Source organism: Piliocolobus tephrosceles, chromosome 16 (genome assembly GCF_002776525.5).
Source record: "Piliocolobus tephrosceles isolate RC106 chromosome 16, ASM277652v3, whole genome shotgun sequence".
Taxonomy (NCBI): Eukaryota; Metazoa; Chordata; class Mammalia; order Primates; family Cercopithecidae; genus Piliocolobus; species Piliocolobus tephrosceles.
In genome coordinates this window covers 38,613,101-38,624,085 of record NC_045449.1, presented here as the reverse complement: position 1 = coordinate 38,624,085, position 10,985 = coordinate 38,613,101, and positions in this window count along the sequence as shown.

Here is a 10,985-nt window from a genome sequence, read left to right as displayed (position 1 = left end):
GTCAAGCAGTTTGTAGACAGGGGTGAGATCTCCCCAGAGTTCAGCTTCACGACATCCTGCTTCCAACAGCAGCCAAGTGCAATGTATGGACTCTGTGTGGTTCCTGACTTGAACAAACCAATGCTAAAAAGAGTTTAAGATCAATATGAACTAGATATCCATGACATTAAGGAGTTACGGTTCATTTGTGATAAAGGATGTGATATTGGCATGGTGGTTATGGAAAAATAAAAAAAGTTCTCATCAACTGAAATACCTACCGAAGTATTTACAGGTGCCATAACATGATATCTGGAGTTTGGCTTTAAAATGCTCTAGCAAACAAAACTAACGCAAAAACCTGATGGGGACTTTGGGTTCATTATACTTTCTATTATTTTGGATATTTAAATTTCCTTTCCAAATCATATTCTTTCCTTTCCACTTTTATAGCCTTCATTATTACCTCATGGTGGGCCTCGCTGGAGATTTTATTGGTGTAGAGCAGAACCTCCAGCTCCATGTCCGTCTTAAACACTTGACACGCAATGATCTCTGGGTGAAGAATGGTGTTGTTGACTTTGAACTTGCTGATGCCCTCGAAGGAGGCCTCCCTGCAGACGCTGCTGCTGTCCGTGTTGGCGCCACGTAAAGTGAGGAGGACAGAGGGCTTCTGTGACGTCAGGACGCTGGCAATCTCATCTGCGTCCTGGACGTTGTCCACGGCATACTTCTCCTTGAAGTGCTCCTAGGAATGGATCTTTCCCATTCAGGTGGCATGGCTGGCAGGAAGCCTGGGCACAAACAGGGCTGGCTTCCCAGTGTCGATGACGCCGTAGCAGCCTGGCTCGGTGACACCGAATACCCAGTGAAAGAAGGACTCCTGGCGAAAGAGGACCCCGGTGTAGGTGCCTCCCTACCGGACCACCACTAAAGCGGCCTGCACAGCATGGTTCTTCCGCAGCCGCTCACACCGGCGCTGCGGGTTCAAGGCAAAGAGCGCCAGGGGCAGGCACCTTCAGGGTTTCCTTCCGCAGCCAAACCAAGGGTCCAGTGCCCGCCACCATGTTCGCCTGGCACCGGCGTCACGTGAAGTCTGAAGTCACTCTTACCCAGTTACATTTGACAGAGGAGAAAATTAAAGCTCAGAAAGGGTAAGTGCATTGTCCAACATTTCCAGTCTGTCAGCGAAGCAGCCAGTAGTGGAATCTGGTTCTGTTAAGCTCTAGAGCCCATCCTCAATCACTACAGCACACTGTTAAATTTGAGTGGTAAAGGTGGATGGATGGCCTGTTACACAGCTCAGAGGTAGGAATAAGTTATGAGGTAGAGTAAGTTATGCATGGGAACCAGCATAAGGTAGAGTAAGTTATGCATGGGAACCAGCAGTGAGGGGCGAAGAAATGAACCAATCGGTCACAGAAGAAATGATTCATAATGTGGATCCAGAAGGGAGATATTTGTGAATGGCCAAGATCAGGCTTCAGTTTTTGTATGTATTGTGACAGATAAGAGAAAATCTCTATGTGTTCTTGAGTTGAACAGCTGACACAATGGGTGAGATTAATGGTCATAGTGCTCATGGTGAAAAACATGAAAACACATGAATTCTGCAGTTGTAATGAGGAGCTTGTGAGATGTCAGATTTGGCCCTGAGTGAAAGATGTAGGAGAGGTCTTTGTTACGCAAGTCTCTGGCATTTGTTGGAACTGACTTGAACAACAAAATAAAAGATCTAAAAGCACTTTGGGAATAGGTGTGCATCATTCTGAAAGGGTATTACTGACAATAATGAAACTTCATGATAACAGTGACTAAGCTAATAAATGCAGCAGAAGGCTATGATCTCCTGAATATTCACTGGTTGCTCAAGTGTAAACCCAGGGTACTCAACCCTACTTGTGTAGCCGTGTGCCCATTTTGTAGAGGGGAGCATCAAGATTTGAAGAGGTTAAATATTTGCTTTACATTATGCAATTAGGAGTTATGATTGGCACTTAGGGATGCCAAGGAGGGTGGATCACGAGGTCGGGAGTTCAAGACCAGCCTGGCTTACATAGTGAAACCCCATCTCTACTAAAGATACAAAAAATTAGCCTGACATGGTGGTGCACCCCTGTAATTTCAGGTACTCAGGAGGCTGAGGCAGGAGTATCACTTGAACCCGGGAGGCGGAAGTTGCAGTGAGCCGAGATCGAGCCATTGCACTCCAGCCTGGGCGACAGGGCGAGACTCTTTCAAAAAAAAGTTATGATTGAGCCTCAGGTCTGTCTGACTCCAGCTGTTAACTGCTGTGTTCTAAGCTCTACTATGGTCAGGAGATATTCCTTGAGCACATTTTTCAAGGTAATATAATAAACACTGTAGGGAAGAGAAATCTTAATCAGGCATAGGATATGTCCTTGCCAAATTTGCAGGGTACTAGAAAAGTACTAATCTCCTATAATGCATAGTGGAAAGTGATAAGAAAACAACGAATTCAGGGATGGAGAATTCACCTTTCAGAAGACTGCCTGGAGGATGTGGCAGTTGAAGTAGGTTGTGAAAAAGGGGTGAGATGGGGCTATACTGAACCAAAAGGATAAAAATAGAGAGGAAAGAGGCAAGTGTTCCAGGCAAGAGGCAGGGCAGGAACAAAAATGAAGAGGTGGCAAATGCAAGGCAGTTTTTGGAAAAGTTAAATGGCCAGTTTAATGGGACAGAGATAATATGTGTGGAAGTAGAGAAAATGCTGGAAAAAAAAATACAATGCAGATTTAAATAGTATGAGTAATCATTATAGCTAATATTTGCCCAGCACCTAAAATGTGCCAGGCACTGTCCTTGTGGTTTTAAATTTATTATCTCACTGAAAAATTTCTAACTAGAGTGTGAGATTGATCTTGTTCCCACCCTCATTTTACAGATAGGTCTATCTGTTACAAATAATTCTGTAAATTGAGTTATCAGTTTATCTGTAAAATGGGGGTGGGAATAATACCACTCTCTCTGTCTAGTTAAACAAGTTATTTAGAGAAGTAACTTGTCTGTCTTATGAAGATACTGGTGAAGCTGAAACTCCAACACAAATTTATCTAATGCTAAACCTCTTATTCATAAAACCATATGGTCACCCAGTAAACATTACCATTGATGCCCAATAAACTCTGCTTCAGAGCCACAGTTTTGATCCACTGGTCTTATTTTTTTTTCTCCTCTGATTTATACATGTCTGATGTATGTTGTCATTTCTCTGCAAACTCTCAGAGAACTTGGGGGGAAGACTAGGCTCTAATTTCATCATAGTGGAGAAAGAAAAAAGAAATGGAAAGTGATTTTAATTACTCTTTGCTAAAAAGCCGTCTCTTCTCCCCATACTTAACAATATTAAGATTAGGTCTTCAACATGCTGCTGTAAGAGAATGGACTCATCCATCATTAGATGTATCCTGGAAAAGGGACTGAGGGAATTTTTCCTGAGGCTCTGGGTAGTATATCACTTGAGGCACCTTATAAGAAGGGATACTGTGCTTGGCTTTACACAGGATTGCTGATTTAGGATGACCATACATCCTGGTTTGCCAAAAGGGATCTTTATGTCTATTAACCTGGCATAATTATTAATGGCACCATCTTTACTCCCAAGTTATAAGAGTTTAGAAGATAAATTATATGGTTTCTCTACTGAAGGTCAGAGTAGTGAGAGGTTAGAGCACCTCCCAGCCCCATTGCCTTGAGTGAGGTTTCTGTCTCACAGGGAGTTGCAGCCAAGAGTCTGAAGGATTCTGCTTCTTCACAGTCTGGATGAATAAATAATGCCATAGGGATGTGAGCCCTACCCATTACTGAATGACTGCTGGTGTCCTTGGCTGCTCCAGAGATAGTAACATCAAGTAGTCTTCCTGGCATTTGAGGGGATGAACTCGGGGTAGGAGAAGAGGAGAGGCTGTACTCATCCATGAAGTCAGCAGTTTGGGGAATAGGAGGACATGGGCTAAGAACTTCAGTCTCGGGGGATCTCCTTGAATTAGGGTCATGTAAAGGGAGACACATTGTGCCTTGGTGATAGAAGGCTCCTTAGTGAGGCATTTATAAAGCCCCTGTTTAATCTCAGGAAGAATGTACCTATGTTGGAACAGTTATTCATAGTTATTGAAATTTCTTAGGCCCAAAATTAAAAAGTGTATAGATGACCACGTATCTTGGGTCACTACTTAACTTGGCATGCTTTATTATTATTGATGATTTGGAGGCTATTTTGTAATGCAATTTATTCAGAAGATATTTATTGGGTACCTACAAGATGTTGGGCCACTGACTGAGATTGTAAGAAATAGAAAGTAGAATAAGATAATGTTGTTCTTGCTCATAAAGCTCATTCTCAGCATCGACTGCGATACACCATTCAAGCAAATATTTAAAAATACCCCCCAAAATACTGTATGTTGTTTATGGAAACATTCATATATAATGAAAGTACAAAAACATGCATGAGAATGATGCAACAACTTTTGGATACTGGTTAATCCTAAAGGGGGTGGGAGGGAAGGAAAGGGATTGGTTCCAGGCTTTAGCTGTGTGAAAAGTATTTTATTTTGCAGGAGAGGTAATGGGGGTGGGGAAGAGAGAGACACCTGAAGCAAAAATAGCATACCAGTGTAGTTTTCTAAAGGCCTGAAATATTTTATAATTAAAAATTAAAGTAAAAAAGGCCAGGTGTGGTGACTCATGCCTATAATCCCAGCACTTTGGAAGGCTGAGGTGGGCAGATTACCAGAGGTCAGAATTTCAAGACCAGCAGGGCCAATATGGTGAAACCCCATCTCTACTAAAAATACAAAATTAGCTGTGCGTGGTGGTGAACGCCTGTAATCCCAGCTACTCGGGAGGCTGAGTCAGGAGAATTGCTTGAACTCGGGAGGTAGAAGTTGCAGTGAGCTGGGATCACACCACTGCACTCCAGCCGGGGCGACAGAGTGAGATTCTGTCTCAAAAAAAAAAAAAAAGCGAAACTCTGTCTCAAAAAAAAAAAATAATTAAAGTAAAATTGTACCCAATAAATGTATACAACTATAATTTGTCAGTTCACAATTTAAAAAAATTAAAATTTACAACAGCCTTGTAAAGAAGATAGACCCGTTAAAAGGGATGGTCCTTTTGTCATTACAAAGGCTTTTCCACAAATGAGCTGGTGAAGAAGAGAGATGGAAGGAGGAAGAGTGGACAGAGAAGTGGGTGAGGCTGGGGCTCCTGGGGCCACGGAGTCTATGAAAAATCTGTAAGTGTGGTTGGACCATTTCACAAAAAGGGATATATCTGTATGCAATTGAAGTTGTGTGAGATTCTCTAATGTGAACCTCTTCATCTACTCACATACATGGGCCTGGTGAGAGTTGTTTTTTTTTTTTTTTTTGAGACGGAGTCTCGCTCTGTTGCTGAGGCTGGAGTGCAGTGGCCGGATCTCAGCTCACTGCAAGCTCTGCCTCCCCGGTTCATGCCATTCTCCTGCCTCAGCCTCCCGAGTAGAGAGTTGTTTTTTAAACTGAGGGAGGTGTCAGGTTCTTATCCTTGGTGATTCTGGCGCAGAAAGAAATAGCATAGCAGACACAGAATCAATGACCTACACGGTTGGTTAGCTCAGTGGAAACAGTAAGTTGAGAGTCAGAGTAGACCAAAAGGATCTACCTCTTGAAGAATTCACAGACAACTTGAGGAGGACTTTGGATCTTCACAGGGCAGGGCATAAGCATGAGTGGAATTGAGGTGATCTTCCCTAAAGCTGAAGAGCAGGGAGATCTCAGTGGACCCTGGGTGACGTGGGACTCAGTAAACCCTTCAACGACAGTCATGAGTGAAACTCTAGGAAAAGATAGGGAAGATATTTTCATTAAAAAATATTTGTGGATACATAGTAGATGTATATATTTATGGAGTACATGAGATGTTTTGATGCAGGCATACAATGTGAAAAAAACACATCATGGAGAATGGGGTATCCATCTGCTCAAGCATTTATCCTTTGTGTTACAAACAATCCAATTACACTCTTTATTTTAAAAGGTACAGTTGTTATTATTGACTACAGTCACCCTATTGTGCTATCTTTTTTTCTTTTTCTTTTTTTTTTTTACAAGGTGGGGATAGAAGAAAGGCAGGGATAGATAAAATGTGAGGGAGACAGAAAGAAGGAAGAGTAAAGGCAAATGCGTATGACCAGAACTTGGAGAGAGGCACTTGGAGTTCCCCGAGGTCTCACTGAGGGATGCTTGAGCAAGAAGCAGTCATCCAGCTGGTCCTTGCTGGCTGAGAACATCCCCAGGTCCTTATGGAGCATGTGCAACAATAGAGGACTTAACTGTCCATACCCATTCATGTCCCGAAGGAGATGGTGTTGGAGCATGGTGGCTGGACTTATCCACAGGATTTGCTTTGTCCTGCCTTTCAGACTGTGGGCCACCAGGTGTTTTTTTACAAGGAGTCTCCCACCTGCAAACATACCAGGTACTTTCTCCAAGTTGCTGATTTATGACCACAAAATGGGCTGAGGTTCACAGTTCCTTTAACACCATAAACAAGAAAGTAATAACCTAGAAACACAAAGGAAGAGGAGTTATATTTTGCCATCTGCTGTGGTCACTGACCAAACTTTAATCTTTTTATTTTCTAGGTCTAGTGTTAGCGGGGGGCAGGTAGTAGCTTAGTTTCTAGATGGGGAAGAAATTGGGTTACTAGCAGATGGAGTAAGGGGTGAGATGATGAGGGAGGGGTAGGGAAGAGGGAGGAGGCAAGAGCCTGCAGGACTTCAAGGGAGGAGAATCAAAACAGGTTTCTTGGAAATGAAACTGCTTCCCCACAAGAACAGCCTGATGTGATAAGAGCAAAGTAATGAGAAACAGACAGCTCACATTTCCCTGGAAGTGCAGAGCCAAATAGCAACTGGATTTTGGCTGTTCCCAGATCATTGTATTAACTTAAGTCTCTCCCCAGGCCCCGAGTGGGAAATGGGGTGGGGGAACCTGTCTTCAAAAGCTCCCCACTGACTCCATGGCAAAGAGCTCAAAGCCTTGGAAACAGCAAGCTCTCCTCTCTCCACCTCCCAACCAATATTGCTCTTACCAGCCTTACAAATAGGGGGTGAACAGTCCTCCCTCAGCCCAGTGGGTCCTTCTTCCAAATCCTGCCTCCTGTGTACCCCACAGCTGCTTCACTAAATCATCCAGCTCAGAAAGAGCTGTCCACACGCTTGCCACTTATTCTCGTGCTGTGTGGAGGGCTTGTCTAATTTTAACAGGCAGAAGGTAAGTGGAGCCTCCAATTTCATACAGCTCGCTGGGAGAGGGCCTCATTCCGTAGCCCTTGTTCAAAGGAGTCAGTGGTGGGATTTGACGTGGGGCCAAACGGATTACCCCTCCCACCTCCTCCTAACCCAGTGTTTTGGCCACGCTCCCCCTAGGCAGGATCCCCAGAGCTTTCTGCCACTTGTAGCAAAACAGTCTGACTTCTTGCACCATCAAATGACCACAGTTTCTGAAACCTGGCAGGAGCAGCCTGCTTCTTTGCCAGCTGGAAAGGGGAAGGGGCAGGTCTGTAAGAAGAAAGTGAGACCTTGACTTCAAGCTGAGAGATCCATGGACCTGAAAAAAATAGGGCTTTGTTCTCACCCAGAGTCCTCATCAGCGCCTAAGAGCAAAACTAGGGGCAATTCCAAAGCAGAGATAGCTATGCAAAGGCAAAGATGGACATCTGTCACTTCAATGAGAGCCCTGCTGAGGAGGTTAAAAGAATAAGAAGGGGCTGGAGGTGGTGACACACATGTGTAGTCCCAGTTACTTGGGAGGCTGAGGTCAGAGGATCGCCTGAACCTGGGAGGTTGAGGCTGCGGTGATCATGATTGTGCCACTGCACTTAAGCCTGAGAGACAGACTGAGACCCTGTCTCAGAAAAAAAAAAAAAAAAAGAATAAGAAGGGGTAGTAATGTAAATTTCCCATGTTTCCTGGAGACTGGTTCCTCCACAGGGTTTCCTCACTTGATCCAAATGGCCTCTAGATTTCCTAGTCCTAGATCCAACTTGGTGGTACATGAGCTCTCTTTTTATTTTGTCATGGAGCCCGCGCAGCATATTGTTTGAGTTCAGATTGCATGTGAGTGCTAAGTAATGAGCTGCGTGCTGTGGGGGCTGTGGAAAGAACTGAAGACTTGACCTGCGGGCTAACAGGAGAAGAAGGACACATAGATTGATTTACAAATGGCTTCATTTAGACTTACAAAGATGTTCAGATGACTGCAAATTAAAAGGAAAAGCAGGCGTACAAAGAAATCTGTGTATCTGACACTTAAGAAACAATTATACAAGAGTCTTATCCACTAGAATTAAAATTCTGTTAGGTTAGGGGTTTTGATACGTTTGATTTCTTGCTGCATCCCCAGTACCTAGTATTCTTCCTAGGCATACTGAACATACTAGATACTCAATAAAATTAATTTGAATGAATACATCTATTCCAGCACCAAATCTTCTTTCATAGTAATGTTTGTTAGAAATATTTTCTAAATTTTATTCATTTGCTTATTATTTTTTATAGATAGGATCTCTCTCTGTCACCCAGGCTGGAATGCAGTGGTGTTATTATAGCTCACTGCAGCCTCCAAACTCCGGGACTCAAGCAATCCTCCCTCCTCAGCCTCCTGAGTAAGCTGGCGCATACCATGCTCCTGGTGCATACCACCACATCTGGCTAATTTTTCAAACATTTTTTGTAGACATGGCATCTTGTTTGTTGCCTAGGCTGGTTTCCAACTCTTGGCTTCAAGCAGTCCTCCTGGTTCAATCTCCCAAAGTGCTGGGATTACAGGCGTGAGCCACCGTACCCGGCCTTCTAAATTTCTTGTAATTTTATAGCAGCCGGAACAGACTTAGACAATCGTAATCTTAAGTCACAACTGCAATATGCATCTTGCAATGCCAGACTCCAGTGTTGCTAGATACAGCCCAGCAAAGGAATATTACATGGCAATTAGTTTTGCATTCAAGAAGAGACTGTAAATCTGTTCATTCAACTAATATTAATTGAGCTCTTACTTGAGCCAGGCACTCTACCCTGCTGGAGTAAGCCCTCTTTGTTCCTTCCCTAATGGAGACTCCAGTCTGGTGGAAGTGAGAGGCATCATTACTTAGTCAAATGGATAAATATATCATTACAAATCATAATATAATGACGATGGTAGCTAACATTTACTGAACACATAACTGCATGCTAGGGGTTGTGCTAAGCATTTTGCGTGTGTTATTTAATATTCTTAAAGTTGAAATAGCTGGGTAGCCAGGTGTGGTGGCTCATGCCTGTAATCCCAGCACTTTGGGAGGCTGAGGCGGGCGGATCATCTGAGGTTAGGAGTTCGAGACCAGCCTGACCAATAGGGAGAAACCCAGTCTCTACTAAAAATAGGAAAACACTGAACACTTGTTGGGATGAACTGCCTGCAGAGAGGAGCTACTGTCTCTGCTAGGAGCTGAACTCTTGTCAGGACACCCTGACTACAGAGAGGAGCTGCCCACTGTGGATCTTTTCTGAGCTGTTCTATTGCCCAGTAAAGCTTCTCTTCGTCTTGCTCACCTTCCACATGTTTGCATACCTCATTTTTCCTGGTTGCTAGATAAGAACTCAGGACCCACCAAATGGCAAGGCTAAAAGAGCTGTAACACAAACATGGCTGAAACATGCCCCTTGCTCACCACGTTGTGGGTGAAGAGAAGGAGAGAAGAGCTGCAGCCTTTCAGGGAGCCCAGACCTGGGAGCTCCCTAAGTCAGGGCTGTGACTCCCTCTTTGGGGCCCTGCAGTTCCTGGCATCTCCAAGCTTCCAGGTGCCACTGCGTTCCCCAGTGCCAGCTAGGGAAGCTGCTTGTGGTGTGCCAGGTCCAGCCACAGCATCACAGAGAGCCAGTGCCCATGCTGGCACCTGGAGCTGCCTCCCTGTGGCAGCAGCAGGCATGTCTGACTATACAGTGTCTGGACCCCACGCTCTCTTACACATCCCTCGCTGCTCCATGCCTGACTCTCAGTCTCCCTTGGAGGCGTGGGATCCAGGCTGGTAGCATGAGCTGAGTGCAGCCTGCCAGGCCAAAACAGAGGAAGAAGCCCAGCAGGCCTGAGTAAAACTCGGGCAAAGGCGTCGCTGGCCACAGGTTTCTAGCCGGAAAAGTGACACCCCAAAGACCTCATAATAGTAATTTACATTCCCAGCAGCAGTGTGTAAGCATTCCCTTTTCACCATATCCATGCCAAGATCTCTTGGTTTTTGACTTTTGAATAATGGCTGTTCTGGCTGGGATAAGGTGGTGGCACATTGTGGTTTTAATTTGCATTTCGCTGATGAGCATTTTTTTCATGTTTGTCATTTGTATGTATCTTCTTTTGAGAAGTGTCTATTCATGCCATTTGCCCACTTTTTGATGGGATTATTATTATTATTATTTTTCTTGCTGGTTTGTTTGAGTTCCTTGTAGATGCTGGATATTAGACCTTTGTCAGATACATAGTTTGTAAGTATTTTCTCCCTCTCCACGAGTTGTCTGTTTACTCTTTTGATTATTCCTTTTGCTGTGCAGCAGCTTTTTAGTTTAATTAGGTCCCATTTGTTTACTTTTGATTTTGTTGCATTTGCTTTTGAGGTCCTAGTCATAAATTCTTTGCCTAGGCCAATGTCCAGAAGAGAAAAGCTAGTATATTTTTGAAACAGAAAGTTGGTGAATGATGTAATGGTGATTAATCCTATGGCCCATCATGCTCAAATACAAGAGAACCAATGCCACAATTAAAGTGTAAAACACAACATTTACTTTTCCACTCTTAACTTTAAGATTAGTAGTTTAATATCAGCGAAACAATATTACCCATCACATTAAATTAATGCCTCTGATTTGAACTTTATCAGATAAGTAGAGTTTGACATATTGATTTTATATAAATTCAAGTATGTTATATTGTTGTATAAGTATAAAGAGCTTATCCTTGTTTTATATTTGT